The sequence below is a fragment of the Triticum aestivum genome, chromosome 1D, assembly GCF_018294505.1.
Source record: "Triticum aestivum cultivar Chinese Spring chromosome 1D, IWGSC CS RefSeq v2.1, whole genome shotgun sequence".
In the NCBI taxonomy this organism is placed as follows: domain Eukaryota; kingdom Viridiplantae; phylum Streptophyta; class Magnoliopsida; order Poales; family Poaceae; genus Triticum; species Triticum aestivum.
The window spans coordinates 123,164,274-123,180,332 of record NC_057796.1 but is presented as its reverse complement, the minus strand read 5'-3'; the positions used below and the strand labels follow the sequence as shown (position 1 = coordinate 123,180,332).

Here is a 16,059-nt window from a genome sequence, read left to right as displayed (position 1 = left end):
TCCGGTACTCTATTAAAAGGAGGCCTTAATATCCCTTAGTTTCCGTTAGGACCCCGCTGCCACGGGAGGGTAGGACAAAAGATGTCATGCAAGTTCTTTTCCATAAGCACGTATGACTATATTTGGAATACATGCCTACACTACATTGATGAATTGGAGCTAGTTCTGTGTCACCCTAGGTTATGACTGTTACATGATGAACCGCATCCGGCATAATTCTCCATCACCGATCCAATACCTACGAGCTTTTCATATATTGTTCTTCGCTTATTTACTTTACCGTTTCTACTGTTACAATCACTACAAAACCCAAAAATATTACTTTTGCTATCGTTACCGTTACTTCCATACTACTTTGCTACTAAACACTTTGCTGCAAATACTAAGTTATCCAGGTGTGGTTGAATTGACAACTCAACTGCTAATATTTGAGAATATTCTTTGGCTCCCCTTGTGTCGAATCAATAAATTTGGGTTGAATACTCTACCCTCGAAAACTGTTGCGATCCCCTATACTTGTGAGTTATCAACTTCCTCACAAAACCTTTTACTAAAGAGGAAATGGATGAAACTGTTAAACACCCGCCCATTGATAAAGCTCCTGGACCAGATGGCTTTAATGGATTGTTTTTCAAAAAGTGCTGGCCTATAATATGTCAGGATTTCTGTGATTTGGCTGATGCCTTCCATAAAGGTACTGTGCTATTAGAAAACATCAATCGCTCATATATCACACTCATCCCAAAGAAGCTGGCCCGTGAGGTGGTTGGGGACTATTGGCCAATTTCTTTGACTCGGATGGGCCTCAAGTTCCTTTCTAAAATGGCTGCAAATAGATTTCAAAGGATAATTATGAAGTGCATTCATAATAATCAGTATGGTTTCATCAAGAGTAGAACAATCAAAGATTGTATTGGATGGTCACTGGAGTATCTGCATCAATGCCATTAGTCAAAGTGACCTATTGTGATTCTTAAATTAGATTTTGAGAAGGCCTTTGATTCCATTGAGCATGAAGCTATTTTGCAGATATTGAAGTATAAATGTTTTAATGAGAAGTGGATTTCTTGGGTCAAACAGTTGCTGTCTACTGGCACATCTTCAGTTCTCTTGAATGGAGTACCAGGGAGGCAGTTTCTCTGTAAAAAATGTGTTAGACAGGTAGATTATCTTTCACCTCTACTCTTTGTCATTGCTGCTGACTTACTGCAATTAGTGGTTAATGATATGTTCAGGAGGTGAATTTTACAGCTGCCTATACAATGTCATGACCAAGATTATCCTATAGTTCAATATGTTGATGATATTCTTATCATATTCCAGCAGACAAAACTTAGTTACTTGCCCTCAAGGATATGCTTCAAGTTTTTCCAACATCCACTGGTCTAGTGGTAAACTACCACAAATCGTCTATGGTTCCCATTAATGTAGACGAGGATACTACCACTGGTTTGGCTGGTGCTTTTGGATGTCAGGTAGGCAAGATGCCCTTCACATATTTAGGCCTGCCTGTAGGCACTACTAGACCCAAGATGGTGGATTTTATGCCTCTGGTTGATTGCATGGAGAGAAGAATGACAGCTAGCTCTTCTTTCCTTAATCAAGGAGAAAGGTTACAGTTTTTGAACTCTACATTGTCATCCATGCCCATCTTCTATCTTGGCAGTTTGCTAGCTCCTGCTGGGATTTTAAAGCAACTAGAGAGAATACAAAGACAGTGCTTATGGAGGAAACATAGAGATGAACCTTCTCCTTCCTTGGCAGCTTGGGATCTAATTTGTAGGCCAAAAAGCAAAGGGGGCCTGGGTATTCTTAATCTGGGTGTACAGAACATAGCCCTCTAGCTCAAGCATATGCATAAATTCCTAAATAAGGTGGATTTGCCATGGGTCTCTCTTATTTGGGATACATATTACCATGCTGGTGTAGCCCAGGGGACAACATCTTGTGGGTCTTTCTGGTGGAAGGATATTTGTAAGCTGATTGATCATTTCAGGAGCACACATGGGTCCAAGTTAACTCTAGGAATTCAGCTCTGTTTTGGTCTGACAAGCGGAAGATTGGTGACTATGTGACTCCCCTGCAGTCAAGGTTCCCCAGGCTTTTTTCCTATGTGAAAGATCCCTGGATATTAGTGTCTGAGGCTTTTCAATCTCAGGATGTAAACCAGATGTTTCATCTTCCTCTCTCTGTGCAGGCATATTAGGAATATTTGACAGTTCAGAACATGATGGCTAATTGCAACAGAGATGGGTGCAAATGATATTTGGTACTGGCAGGGGACTTGTAATGCTTTCAAGCCAAGTTAGTTGTATTCTTTCATGCACTCCACCATGTCCTTCAACCCTCTTCTTTTATGGATTTGGATATCTTCCTGCACAATGAAAATCAACGTGTTTGCCTAGATGTTAATTATGGACAGGCTCAACACTAAGGATACAGTTGAAAGAAGACACTTGCATTTGGATGATGGAGTCAATTGTGTGTTGTGCCCTTTGTTGACACGTGAGACCGTGGATCATTTATTCTTCCAATGCAATTTTAGTGTGGGAGTTTGGAATTATCTCCAAATCTCCTGGCCACTTGGGGATGATATGGCCACCATTGTTATGCAGGCCAAGCAAGACTTTGCTAAACCTTTCTTTAGTGAGGTTGTGTTTGTTGCCTGCTGGAACATTTGGATAATCAGAAATGCAAAGGTGTTGAGGCATGAAAGGCAGAGCTTTAATAAGTGGAGAAGTGCTTTCATCCATGATATCACTCTCATGCAGCATAGAGTTAAGCATCGTTTCAAAGAGGAGGTTTTAAGATGGATTTCCTTTTTGCCTCCTTGAGGTTTTATCTCTAGTTTTTTAGTGTTTTCTTTCCTTATTTACTTTTTTTGATTACGCCTTGTAATCTCTGTACATTGTAACTTTGTTATATGAATAAATTTTGAAATGTTGTGGGGGGTTTACCCTACAATCACCAGTCAAAAAAAAGATTATCTAAGCACACACACACTTTTGCTTCCTTGATGGATATAATGGCTTTTCACAAATACATGTTTCTCAACCTGATCAAGAAAAGACCACTTTTACTTGTCCTTTTGGAACCTATGCTTATAGATGTATGCCTTTAGGTTTATGTAATGCACCTGCTACCTTTCAAAGATGCATGATGGCTATTTTCTCTAATTTTTGTGAAAAGATTGTTGAGGTTTTCATGGATGACTTCTTTGTTTATGGGAAGTCTTTTGATGATTGTTTAAGAAATCTTGATCGAGTTTTGCAAAGATGTGAACAAACAAATCTTGTCTTGAATTGGGAGAAGTGCCACTTTATGGTTAATGAAGGCATTGTCTTGGGTCATAAAATTTCTGAAAGAGGTATTGAAGTGGACCAAGCTAAGGTTGATGCAATTGAGAAAATGCCATGTCCTAAGGACATAAAAGGTATTCATAGTTTCCTAGGTCATGCTGGTTTCTATAGGGGGTTTATCAAGGACTTTTCTAAAATTTCTAGGCCTCTTACTAATCTTTTGCAAAAGGATATTCCTTTTGTTTTTGATGATGATTGTCTTGAGGCCTTTGAAACACTCAAGAAAGCTTTAATCTCTGCACCTATTGTTCAACCACCTGATTGGAACTTGCCTTTTGAAATTATGTGTGATGCTTGTGATTATGCTGTTGGTGCTATTCTAGGACAAAGAGTTGATAAGAAATTGAATGTTATTCATTATGCTAGTAAAACTCTAGATAATGCTCAAAGAAATTATGCTACAACTGAAAAAGAATTCTTAGCAGTGGTGTTTGCTTGTGATAAGTTTAGACCTTATATTGTTGATTCTAAAGTAACTGTTCACACACACCATGCTGCTATTAAATATCTTATGGAGAAGAAAGATGCTAAACACTAGACTTATTCATTGGGTTCTCTTGTTACAAGAATTTGATTTACATATCGTTGATAGAAAAGGAGTTAAGAACCCCGTAGCTGATAACTTGTCTAGGCTTGAAAATGTGCTTGATGACCCACTACCTATTGATGATAGTTTTCCTGATGAGCAGTTTGCTGCAATAAATGTTGCTAATAGTACTCCTTGGTATGATGAATATGCTAATTACATTGTTGCTAAATATTTACCACCTAGATTTACTTACCAACAAAAGAAAAATTCTTCTATGATTTAAGACATTACTTTTGGGATGACCCACATCTTTATAAAGAAGGAGTAGATGGTATTATTAGACGTTGTGTACCCGAGCATGAACAGGGACAAATCCTATGGAAATTTCATTCCGAACCTTATGGAGGGCATCATGCTGGAGATAGAACTGCTCATAAGGTATTGCAATCTGGATTTTATTGGCCTGCTCTCTTCAAGGATGCTCGTAAGTATGTCTCATCTTGTGATGAATGCCAAAGAATAGGTAATATTGGTAAGCGTCAAGAAATGCCTATGAACTATTCTCTTGCTGTTGAACCATTTGATGTTTCGGGATTTGATTACATAGGACCTTTTCCTTCTTCTAATGGGTATACACACATTTTGGTTGCTGTTGATTATGCTACTAAATGGGTAGAAGCTATTCCAACTAGTAGTGCTGATCACAACACCTCCATTAAAATGCTCAAGGAAGTTATTTTCCCAAGGTTTGGAGTCCCTAGATATTTAATGACTGATGGTGGTTCACACTTTATTCATGGTGCTTTTCGTAAGATGCTTGCTAAGTATGATGTTAACCATAGAATTGCATCACCTTATCATCCTCAGTCTAGTTGTCAAGTTGAACTTAGCAATAGAGAAATAAAATTAATTTTGCAAAAGACTGTTAATAGGTCCAGGAAGAATTGGTCTAAGAAATTAGATGATGCACTTTGGGCTTATAGAACAACATATAAAAATCCTATGGGTATGTCTCCTTATAAAATGGTTTATGGAAAAGCCTGACATTTGCCTCTTGAGTTAGAACATAAAGCATATTGGGCAGTTAAAGAACTCAACTATGATTTCAAACTTGCTGGTGAAAAGAGGCTATTTGATATAAGCTCATTAGATGAATGGAGAACCCAAGCTTATGAAAATGCAAAGTTATTCAAAGAAAAAGTTAAAAGGTGGCATGACAAAAGAATTCAAAAACGTGAGTTTAAAGTCGGAGAATATGTTCTTTTGTACAACTCTCATTTTAGATTCTTTGTAGGCAAACTCCTCTCGAAATGGGAAGGCCCCTATGTCATCGAGGAGGTTTACCGGTCTGGAGCCATCAAAATAAATAATTTCGAAGGCACTAACCCGAAGGTTGTAAACGGGCAACGAATAAAACATTATATCTCAGGTATGCCTATTAATGTTTGAAGCAATATTTTTCATACTTTGACACCGGAAGAACACATAAAAGAGTCCTTCTGGAACACTCCAGAATTGTCAAAATAAGGAGGTATGTAGTACGGTAAGTAAACAGACTCCAAAAAATCTGCAAAAATATTTTTTGTCAGTTTTGGAATAATTTAGAATTTTGGGAATAAAGAAACTCCCAGGAAGCGTCCCCTGGTGGGCACAAGACACCAGGGCGCGCCCAGGTGGATTGTGCCCATCTGGGGCACCTTCCGGACTCCGTTTTTCTTCAGTATACTTGTCCTCCAAGATAAAAAATCTATATATACTTCCCGAACCTGTTAACCACCGTATCACGGAGAAAATCCTATGTTCTCTTTTCTTGATGTTTTCTGTCAGATCCCATCTACCATGGCCTCTTCAGGTTCCTCCAAGGACAAGATCGCTTCTTCATCACCACCAAAGGAGAATTGAGTATCGGGTATGGGCACTCCCCTTGGCTTCCGCCAAGCTTGGGGGAGGTGCCCCGGTATCGTATCATCCCACTATCTTTTTACTTTTACTTATCTTAGTTTGATCTTTTTTCTTTAGATGAAATAAAGTTTGGTTCTATCTTTTCTTCTTTGAGAGTTTGCTTAGTGATCTATCATTGTTATCGTGTGCAAGTTATATATTAAAGTTAGTTCGAGTTTTTACTTTCTTTACTTTCATGTTGCAAATAAAGATAAGAAAAAGAGAAAGAAAGCAAACAAAAGAAAGGAAATAAATCAATAAGATCATATACTAATCCTATGGTAGGTGATAGCACCACATGAGTAAAAGTATAAGTAAGAGAATGTTATTAGAGATTGAGAAACATAGCATTGGTCAGTAATGCAACTCATGAAAGAATTAATAAGGGAAGGGAAGATTCACATATAAATATACTATCCTAGAAATCTTTTGTGATTGTGAGCCCTCATCAAAATATTATATGCCAAAATTGTTGACATTGGACAAGGAAGACAACGTAATGGTTTATGTATGTTTATATTCACATAGAAGTCATATTGTCTTAACATGTGATGCTTGCCCCCTATCTTTGCTAGCCAAAAATTCTGCACTAAGTAGAGATACTACTTGTGCATCCAAAAACCCTTAACCCCAAATCTTTTTCAAGTGTCCACCATACCTACCTAGGGATTGAACAAGATCCCTCAAGTAAGTTGTCATCGGTGCAAAAAGGCAATAAAAATTGCTTCTAAATATGTGAGATCATTTAGTGTAAGAGAAAATTGAGCGTTGTACGAACTTGGATGACAAAGAATAAAAGCGACAGACTGCATAATAAAGGTTGTCATATTAAGGGGCAATACAACGTGACGTTCTCTTGCACTAAGGGATCGAGCATGCAAACAAAATAAGCGCATGGCAACCTCTGATTCCCTCTGCGAAGGGCCTATCTTTTACTTTTATGTATTTACTTTTATGCAAAGAGTCAAAGTTTTCCTTCTATTCCTTTTTATTTTCTCTTTTGGCAAGCATCATGTGGTGAGGAAAGATCTAGGCACATATGTCCAGTTGAATATAGATAGCATGAGTTATTATTGTTGACATCACCCTTGAGATGAGTATGTTGGGAGGCGAAACTATAAGCCCCTATCTTTCTATGTGTTCGGTTGAAACATTTTGCTCATGGGTAGGAGGTGAGTGTTAGCAATCATAGAAGACTATATGATGGTTGAGTATGTGGACTTGCTTAAAAGGCTCCGACACGTGACCCTTCCTGAAAAGATGATGAATTGTAGTTGCAAAGTTGACTGAGAACATAGTTTGTTGGTTTCTAATAGAGTTTTTTGCTTTATACTTCGATTGTGTGATGAACTGTTACTTATTCATGGGAAGTGTATGATAAACGTTCTATGACAAAAGTCCTACGTTTAATTTTGTTGCCGTTATAATAATCAACATGATGCTTCTATGTCTGTATTTTGTTTTTATCGACACCGCTCTCTCAAAGCATGTGGACATGTTTTTCGATTTCGGTTTTCGCTTGAGGACAAGCGAGGTCTAAGCTTGGGGGAGTTGATACGTCCATTTTGCATCATGTTTTCTTACTGTTATTTATAATGTTTTTATCCATAATAATGCTTTTTGGAGTAATTCTAATGCCTTTTCTCTCATAATTTGCAAGGTACACACCAAGTGGGAGAATTCCGACAGCTGGAAATCTGGACCAGAAAAAGCTACGTCGGGCCACCTATTCTGCACAACTCCAAATGAGCTGAAACTCCACGAGGATTTTTTGTGGAATATTTAAGAAATACTGGAGCCAATAAACACCGGAGGGGGCCACCAGGTGGACACAACCCACCTGGGTGCCCCAGCCCCCCCTGGCGCGCCCTAGTGGGTTGTGGCCTCCTCGGCCCATCTCCGGTGCCCATCTTCTGGTATATAAGTCATTTTGACCCAGAAAAATAAGAAGAAGACTTTCGGGATGGAGAGCCGCCGTCTCGAGGCGGAACTTGGGCAGGAGCACTTTTGCCCTCCGGCGGAGCGATTCTGCCTGGGGAACTTCCCTCCCGGAGGGGGAAATCATCATCATCACCAACAACTCTCCCATCTTGCGGAGGGCAATCTCCATCAACATCCTCACCAGCACCATCTCATCTCAAGCCCTAGTTCATCTCTTGTATTCAATCTTGTTACCGGAACTATAAATTGTTGCTAGGGGGTGACTCGTAGTGTTGATTACATCTTGTAGTTGATTACTATATGGTTTATTTGGTGGAAGATTATATGTTCAGATGCATTATGCATATTAATATCCCTCTGATCATGAGCATGTTTATTGTTTGTGAGTAATTACTTTCGTTCTTGAGGTCACGGGATAAATCATGTTGCAAGTAATCATGTGAATTTGATATGTGTTCGATATTTTGATGGTATGTTTGTTGTGATTCCCTTAGTGGTGTCATGTGAACATCGACTACATGACACTTCACCATATTTGGGCCTAATGGAATGCATTGTGGAGTAGTAAATAGATGGTGGGTTGCGAGAGTGACAGAAACTTAAACCCCAGTTTATGCACTATTCCGTAAGGGACCGATTGGATCCTAGAGTTTAATGTTATGGTTAGAATTTAATCTTAATACTTTTCTCGTAGTTGCGGATGCTTATGGGAGGGTTAATCATAAGTAGGAGGTTTGTTCAAGTAAGAACAGCACCTAAGCACCGGTCCACCCACATATCAAATCTACTATATCTAAATAGATGATCCCCACTAGTTGATTTCTCTGCGCTCTCGTGCAGCCACGTCATCATAATTTTTTCCAACCGTTTGATTGACCACAGATGGCTCAGATCTGCAGCGCAAGTGTTGATCCCCCCATGCCCCACGCCCCTCCTGTTGACTCCATCATCTCCTCGCCTCCCAAGAACCCTCATATCCTTTGCTGTTTAGCTTCCCCAATTGATGCGCCGTCCTCTTCTCCTTCCATCCCTCCCTGCCAATCCCTTGATCTCCCATCATAAACACACATGAAACAGATGGCGGAATGCGAACATCACCTGTCGATGGATCTTCTTTCTCATCTCCTTTCGGTGACGGACGAATTGGAGGCCATGCTGCCACCACGAGGCGGCTGCATCTTCTTCCTCCCCAGTGCAGGCGACACATAGGAACAACACCTCACCGAGCACCACCTCCCCTATGGTGAGGCACTGGTCGTGGAGGTGGACCTGCTGGCGCTCCTCCACGCTGCCGCCGACGAGTTGTCCCACCTAATCCTTGCGGGGACATAGCATCCAATACCATGCGATGCATCAGCATCTGGCCATGAGGCCAAGGCGGAGATGACTTGTCGTTGTTCGCAAGAAAAAGGCCATGGTACCTGCTCCTACTTCCTCTCCTTCCTTCTACCTACTTAGAAAGTTAGGATTGTTCAGTAAGAAATTAGTTCATTGACTGCAAGCTAGATTATATGTTATCTGTAAATAATATCCCTATTTCGTTTTGTAATTTGGACATTCAACCTCGGCAGGAGCCTTATACACATTTAAGGCTGAAGAATAGACCACTCCAACTGGTATCTCTGCACCGGGTTCCTCTTCTGCTAAACGTACAGCATGTACGAGACATAAAAATAGTTTCTACAAGGAGATGGTGTGCAGTTATTTTGGTCCAGTGAATCTATCTTATGCCGGAGTATGTATGTCTGAATTTTGTTTGCAGTTTATGGACGCTGATGGGAAAGTTTACATGGACATGAGGTACTGCTTTCAGATAAGGAAAGACTAGGGAAGAGCAGCCTAACTAAAAAATAGCCTATACTACTTTTGGTTCTACATTGTGCCGAAGGTATGACTAGCTGGCTTCAAGGACGTTCCAGGTAATCAACGATCTGATGATCTCGAGTGAAGTAGATCTCTGAATCCTAATTGCTTGAAATATCTGAATTTGCATGTTATTCTATCTGAACAATTAACCTGCCTGCCTTATCAGCTATCACATGTTGCGCTATCTCCTCTCTGTTGCACTGGCGAGTGAGCAGGTCGCCATCCCTTACACAGGATCTAGCCATCGTCTGCGTTGTAGGCATTGTCACACACTAATTGTTTTTTGCTGGTTGGAAATAGATTCGTTTGGATGGTTTGTGTGCTTCTGCTTATTTAAAATTTGATTATTCTTTGATTATTTGTTTTGATTTAATTAGTAATACCAACAGCTTGGCGCTACATATGTCTACTAAAACGAAGTAACCCACTCTCATGTTGTTTGTGCAGATTTTGTTTTTTCATGTCAAACGAGGTAGTTAATGAAAATTCAATTCAAGCAGGCTGCAAGTAAGGTGGACCGGTGTAATCTTTATAAGGTAATCAAAAGAATAATCCCATGCCCGTCATGTTGTTTCTACATATGCTATGTTTTAGTCAAATTTTTTACTCTCTGATTTAAACATTATTATTGTTTCATGTAAGAAAGCTATAAAATAATGTACTAGCATGATTTCTGTAACCATACATGTCAATACACATAAATGTTAGAGGTTGTGCTTCTTTCTCATTGCCAAGTTGTTTTCTACACAGGAAGTTATTAGTACAACAAAGCAGAAAAGCAAAGACATGGTAGACAACATCCAAAGGAGAAAACTAACAAACGTTCAAGTAATTTGTCGGCGAGAGTCTTATTTGGCTGTCTTTCTCATGTATCAACTTGATTTTCTTGCCTTGAATTCCTTGCAGTATAAATATTTTGGCATATTTAGATGTAGTATATTGGTGCTTGCAGTTGAACTCCACAACAATGACACATTATCAATGCCATTTGTTTTCACATTAAGAGGCTTTGTACAATTGTTCACTTATTATTCCCGTTGCCATCCACAACCAAGAGCTATCCATTTTATGGTGTAGTCATGTTTTATTTTTTATTTTAATCAATTTATAACCATCATTTACCGCAGCAACGCGCGGGGTATCATCTAGTTATCAAAGTGGCGAACACAAATCAAACCAACATGATGAAAGTGACTAGATGAAATTCCCGTGTACCCTCAAGAACACTTTGATTATTATAATAGACCGTTTTGGCCTGTCCTTTGCCTCAAAAGGATTGGGCTGCCTTGCTGCATACTTGTTACAATTATCGTTACTTTCTCGTTACAAATTACCTTGCTACCAAACTACTCGCTACTTACTATTTCAGCACTTGCAGACATTACCTTACTGAAAACTACTTGTCATTTCCTTCTGCTCCTCGTTGGGTTTGACACTCTTAGTTATTGAAAAGAGCTACAATTGACCCCCTATACTTGTGGGTCATCACTTGTATGAGTCGCCGGGAACAAAGTCAACCAGCTTAGTGTCATCTGCTGACTTAAACTTCAACGGAGGCTCATGCTCTGTGGTTGGCTTCTTCCAAGGTGTCATATCTGTCAAGTCAACATTATCTTTGTAAAACTTTAACTCCTCTGTTGCACAAATAGACTCAGCATAAGCAGCATCGCCCTCTTCACACTCCAAGGCTATCTTCCTATTCCCATGCACTGTGATGGTACCTTTATGACCCGGCATCTTAAGCTGCAGATAAACATAACAAGGTCTTGCCATAAACTTAGCATAAGCCGGCCGCCCAAACAAGGCATGATAAGGGCTCTTAATCTTGACTACCTCTAAAGTCAATGTCTCAGCTCTATAACCATGATCATCACCGAAAGCCACTTCCAAAGCTATCTTGTCCACTGGGTACGCCAACTTACCAGGCACCACGCCATGAAAAGCAGTAGAAGATGGCTTAAGATCTTTGTCAGTCAAATTCATACGGCGGAAAGTATCATAGTAAAGGATATTTATGCTGCTGCCTTCATCCCTGAGCACCTTAGTAAACTTGTACCCTCCAATCTGAGGCGTGACCACCAAAACCAACTGACCCAGATTGTCAACGCGGGGTGGGTGATCCTCACGGCTCCATACAATAGGATGTTCAGACCATCGCAAGTAACGAGGGACTGCCGGCTCAACCGCGTTCACTGCCCTTTTATGAACCTTCTTGTCTTGTTTGCATAAACTTGTGGTGAACACATGATACTACCCACTATTCAGCTGCTTCGGATTACTCTAATAACCAGACTGCTGCTACTGATTCCCTTGACCAGATTGCTGATTAAAACCACCTTGACTGCCTTGGCCTTGAAAACCAGAGCTTGAACCGCTGCCTCCAAAGCTAGGTCCGTGAGAGCCGGATCCTGAGCAACCATTCGGGCCATGATTATTCTGGAACAAACTGTAATTTCTATACTCCCTCATGAAGAAGCAATCCTTTCACAGATGGTTGGCCGGCTTATCCTGTGTACCGTGCTTCGGACAAGGCCGATTCATCATCGCCTCAAGGTTGAACTTTGGCCCGCCAAACCGGGGTGTTGACGCTTTTCCCTTACGACGCTGATTATTATTCTGCGCATTGGTATTAGCCACAAAGTCTGAATTATTATCGCCGTTGTTACCATGACCCGCCATATTGTGCTGCCCCTTGGCGTTATCGTTCTTCTTCCCCTTGCCAGCCTTATCCTCATTAGACTCGGGGTCCTTCGTAATATCAGAGTCAGCATATTTGACAAGAGCCTCCATGAGCTCCGCCATATCATTGCAGTGGCACTTAAGCCGCCCCAGTTTCTCCTTAAGGGGAAGGAAACGACAATTCTTTTCCAACATTAGGATGGCTGAACCGGCGTTGATACTATCCGATGAGTGTATAATGGCCGAGATCCGGCGCACCCAATTGGTTGTTGACTCGCCCTCACCTTGGACGCAAGAGTCTAAATCCAGAATCGACATAGGCTGCTTGCACGTATCTTTAAAATTTTGGATAAAACGTGTCTTCAACTCTGCCCATGACCTAATGGAGTTAGCGGGCAATCCTTTCAACCAAGTACGAGCCGGTCCATCTAACATCATGGTGAAGTACTTAGCACGCGCAGCATCACTAACATCCAACATCTCCATGGCCATCTCATAGCTCTCAATCCAGGCCTCTGGGGGTTGATCTGCCGTGTAATTAGGCACCTTACGGGGGCCTTTAAAATCCTTGGGCAGGCGTTCGTTACGTAGAGCCGGCACCAAACATGGCACACCAAGGGTTCTAGAGGTCACTCTTGACTCCACAGACGTCGATGGGTAAACCGGAGAATGCTGTTGAGCCGCCAACTGAGCCACCAGCTCTGCCTCTCGACGTGCCCTGCCCTGATCCACCAAAGCCTGGGCATTATTATCCGTACGTTGTAGGTCATGCCTACGGGGCTGGTTACGTTGCTGCTCACTACTTGAAACTGCTGGCGAATCAATATGCCTGGTATAACTCCGGCTTGGACGCGGGGTTGAATGAATCCGTTCATGACTGTATGAATAGGCCGCCTGCTGCGCCACCGCTATCTGAAGAAGCTCTCCGTATCTCCATTGCGGCCGGTGACTCGCCTAAACAGGGAGAGCCGCCAATCGTGTAGCCGCGGCGATCATATTGTCCAGAGGGTCGGAACATGTTGAGGCGGGGTCAAATTCAAACGAGGCAGGTCCGCAACGCGTGGCTAAACCGGCGCTCCGGTCACGGGTGGCTCAACAACCTGGTTCACCACGGGCGGGTCACTGGTCCCTGCTCCAAGCGTGTTGAAAAGAATCCTGGCCTCAAACTCTATGGGTAGACGGGTCAGATGCCTCCTCCTCATGATGGCGTTTGAAGCGTTTGATCCAAGGTAAGCCGGAAAGACACTGCCTGAATCCGTTGTGTCTGAGTGTCCAAAGCAGCTCGTTCCGTGGCCATCATAGCGTTCTCAGCCACAAGTTCTTCTTTGGCTTGGGCTATCTCATCTCGTAGCTTCGCGACATCCACTTTATGCTGTTCTTGAGTCTCCGGGGTTACCTTTGCCCCTGATATGTCTCCAACGTATCTATAATTTATCAAGTATTCATGCCATGTTTACAACAATTTTATATGGTTTGGTATGATTTGCATGGAACTAACCCGGACTGACGTTGTTTTCAGCATAACTACCGTGGTGTTGTTTTTTGTGCAGAAATGAATGTTCTCCAAATGAGCTGAAACTTTTTGACCTTTTTTTGGAACAAAATAGGCCCCCGAAGCTTCTTGGGAGGGCCAGAAGAGCCATGAGGAGGGCACAACCCACCAGGACACGCCTGGTGGGCTTGGCTTGCCCCGGTGGGTTGTGCTCACCTCGAGGCCCATCTTAGCGTGAAACCAACGCCAAAAAATCCTATAAATAGAGAAACCATCAGGGATTATCCTAGATCAGAAGTTCCGCCGCCGCAGGCCTTTGTAGCCACCGAAAACTAATCTAGACCCTTTCCGGCACCCTGCCGGAGGGGGGAATCATCACAGGTGGCCATCTTCATCATCCCGGTGGCCACCACGATGAGGAGGGAGTAGTCCACCCTCGGGGCTGGGGGTTTGTACCAGTAGCTATGTGTTTAATCTCTCTCTCTCTCGTGTTCTTGAGATGTCACGATCTTGATGCACCACAGGCTTTGTTAATATAGTTGGATCATATGGTGTTTTCCCCTCTCTGTCTTGTTGTGATGAATTGAGTTTTCCCTTTGAAATTTCGTTGTTATCGGATTGAATACTTTTATGGATTTGAGAACACTTGATATATGTCTTGCAATTGAATACTCATGGTGACAACGGGGTATCGTATTGATTCACTTGATATATGTTTTGGCACTCAACTCGCGGATTCCCGCGGTGACATTGGGGTAATCTATGCATAGGGGTTGATGCACGTTCTTGTCTTTGTTTCTCCGGTAGAAATCTTGGGGCACTCTTTGAAGTTCTTTGTGTTAGATTGAGTATTATGAATATGAATTTGCTTTGGTGTTATTTTAGTACGAACTCTAGGATAGATCGAACGGAAAGAACAACTTTATGTTATTTTAGTACGAATGCTTGAATAGATTGAACGGAAAGAATAGCTTTGAGGTGGTTTCGTACCCTGCAAACAATTTATTCTTATGTTCTCCGCTAGATAGGAACTTTGGAGTGATTCTTCATCGCACTTTGAGGGATGGTTATGATCCAATTATATTAGCATTGTTGAGAGATTGCACTAGCGAAAGTATGGACCCTATACTTCATTTTCAAGCATTGCAATACCTTTTTGTGCCTGTTTACTAATTGCTACCTTGTTGTTTTTATTTATTCAGATTATAAAATAAATATTTCTACCATCAATATTACACTTTTATCACCATCTCTTCGCCGAACTAGTGCGCCTATACAGTTTGCCATTGTATTGGGTTTGTTGGGGACACAAGAGATTTCTTGTATTTGGTTGCAGGGTCGTTTGAGAGAGACCATCTTCATCCTACACCTCCCACGGATTGATAAACTTCAGGTCATCCACTTGAGGGAAAATTGCTACTGTCCTACAAAACTCTGCGCTTGGAGGCCCAACACAAGTCTACAAGAATAAAGTTGCATAGTAGACATCAAGCTCTTTTCTGGCGCCGTTGCCAGGGAGGTGAGTGCTTGAAGGTATATATTTAGATCTTGCAATCGAATCTTTTAGTTTCTTGCTTTATCACTAGTTTGGTTTATAAAAGAAAACTACATAAAAACTGGAGTTGAGGTTGCATCATATTATTGATCATCTTTATAATATCTTTCTTGAAAATGGTGGATCAGAAAATTGTGCTCAATTGTTAGAAGAAGAAGTCAATAAAATGTTTGGCACAATATATTTTAATGATGAGCATGATTGCAATGTTGTTAGTATGAATTCTTTGAATATCCATGATGCTAATGATATGCAAAGCCATAAGCTTGGGGATGCTATGTTTGATGAAGATGATATTTTTAGTTCCCCAAGTTTTGATGAGAAAATTTATTATGATGATTGCATGCCTCCTATTTATGATGATTATATTGATGAAAGTGGATTTGGAGAGGTCATGACGTTATTTAATGATGAATCCACTATTTTGGAGGAGGTTGCAATTGATTATGACAACAAAGTTCCTATATATATGATGATTATGGTGATGACATGTATGCTATATTGAATAATTATAAACATGAAACTTGTCATCATGATTTTAATTTTCACTCCCATGATAGTTATTTTGTTGAGTTTGCTTCCACTACTATTGATGAGAAGAAATTTGCTTATGTGGAGAGTAACAAAATTTCTATGCTTGTGGATCATGAAAAGAATGATTTATGTGATGGTAATATTGTTGAATTTCTTCATGATG

At 41.0% G+C, this 16,059-nt stretch overlaps 1 long non-coding RNA gene across 1 annotated transcript; it reads left to right on the top strand.

The window, feature by feature from the left end:
• The first annotated feature begins 8,738 nt into the window (after positions 1 to 8,738).
• On the top strand, positions 8,739 to 10,667 carry LOC123166699 (uncharacterized). The gene is made up of 4 exons (XR_006483663.1): positions 8,739 to 9,187; positions 9,342 to 9,428; positions 9,533 to 10,172; positions 10,387 to 10,667. It is a non-coding gene; the product is annotated as an uncharacterized lncRNA (long non-coding RNA).
• Positions 10,668 to 16,059: the final 5,392 nt, after the last annotated feature.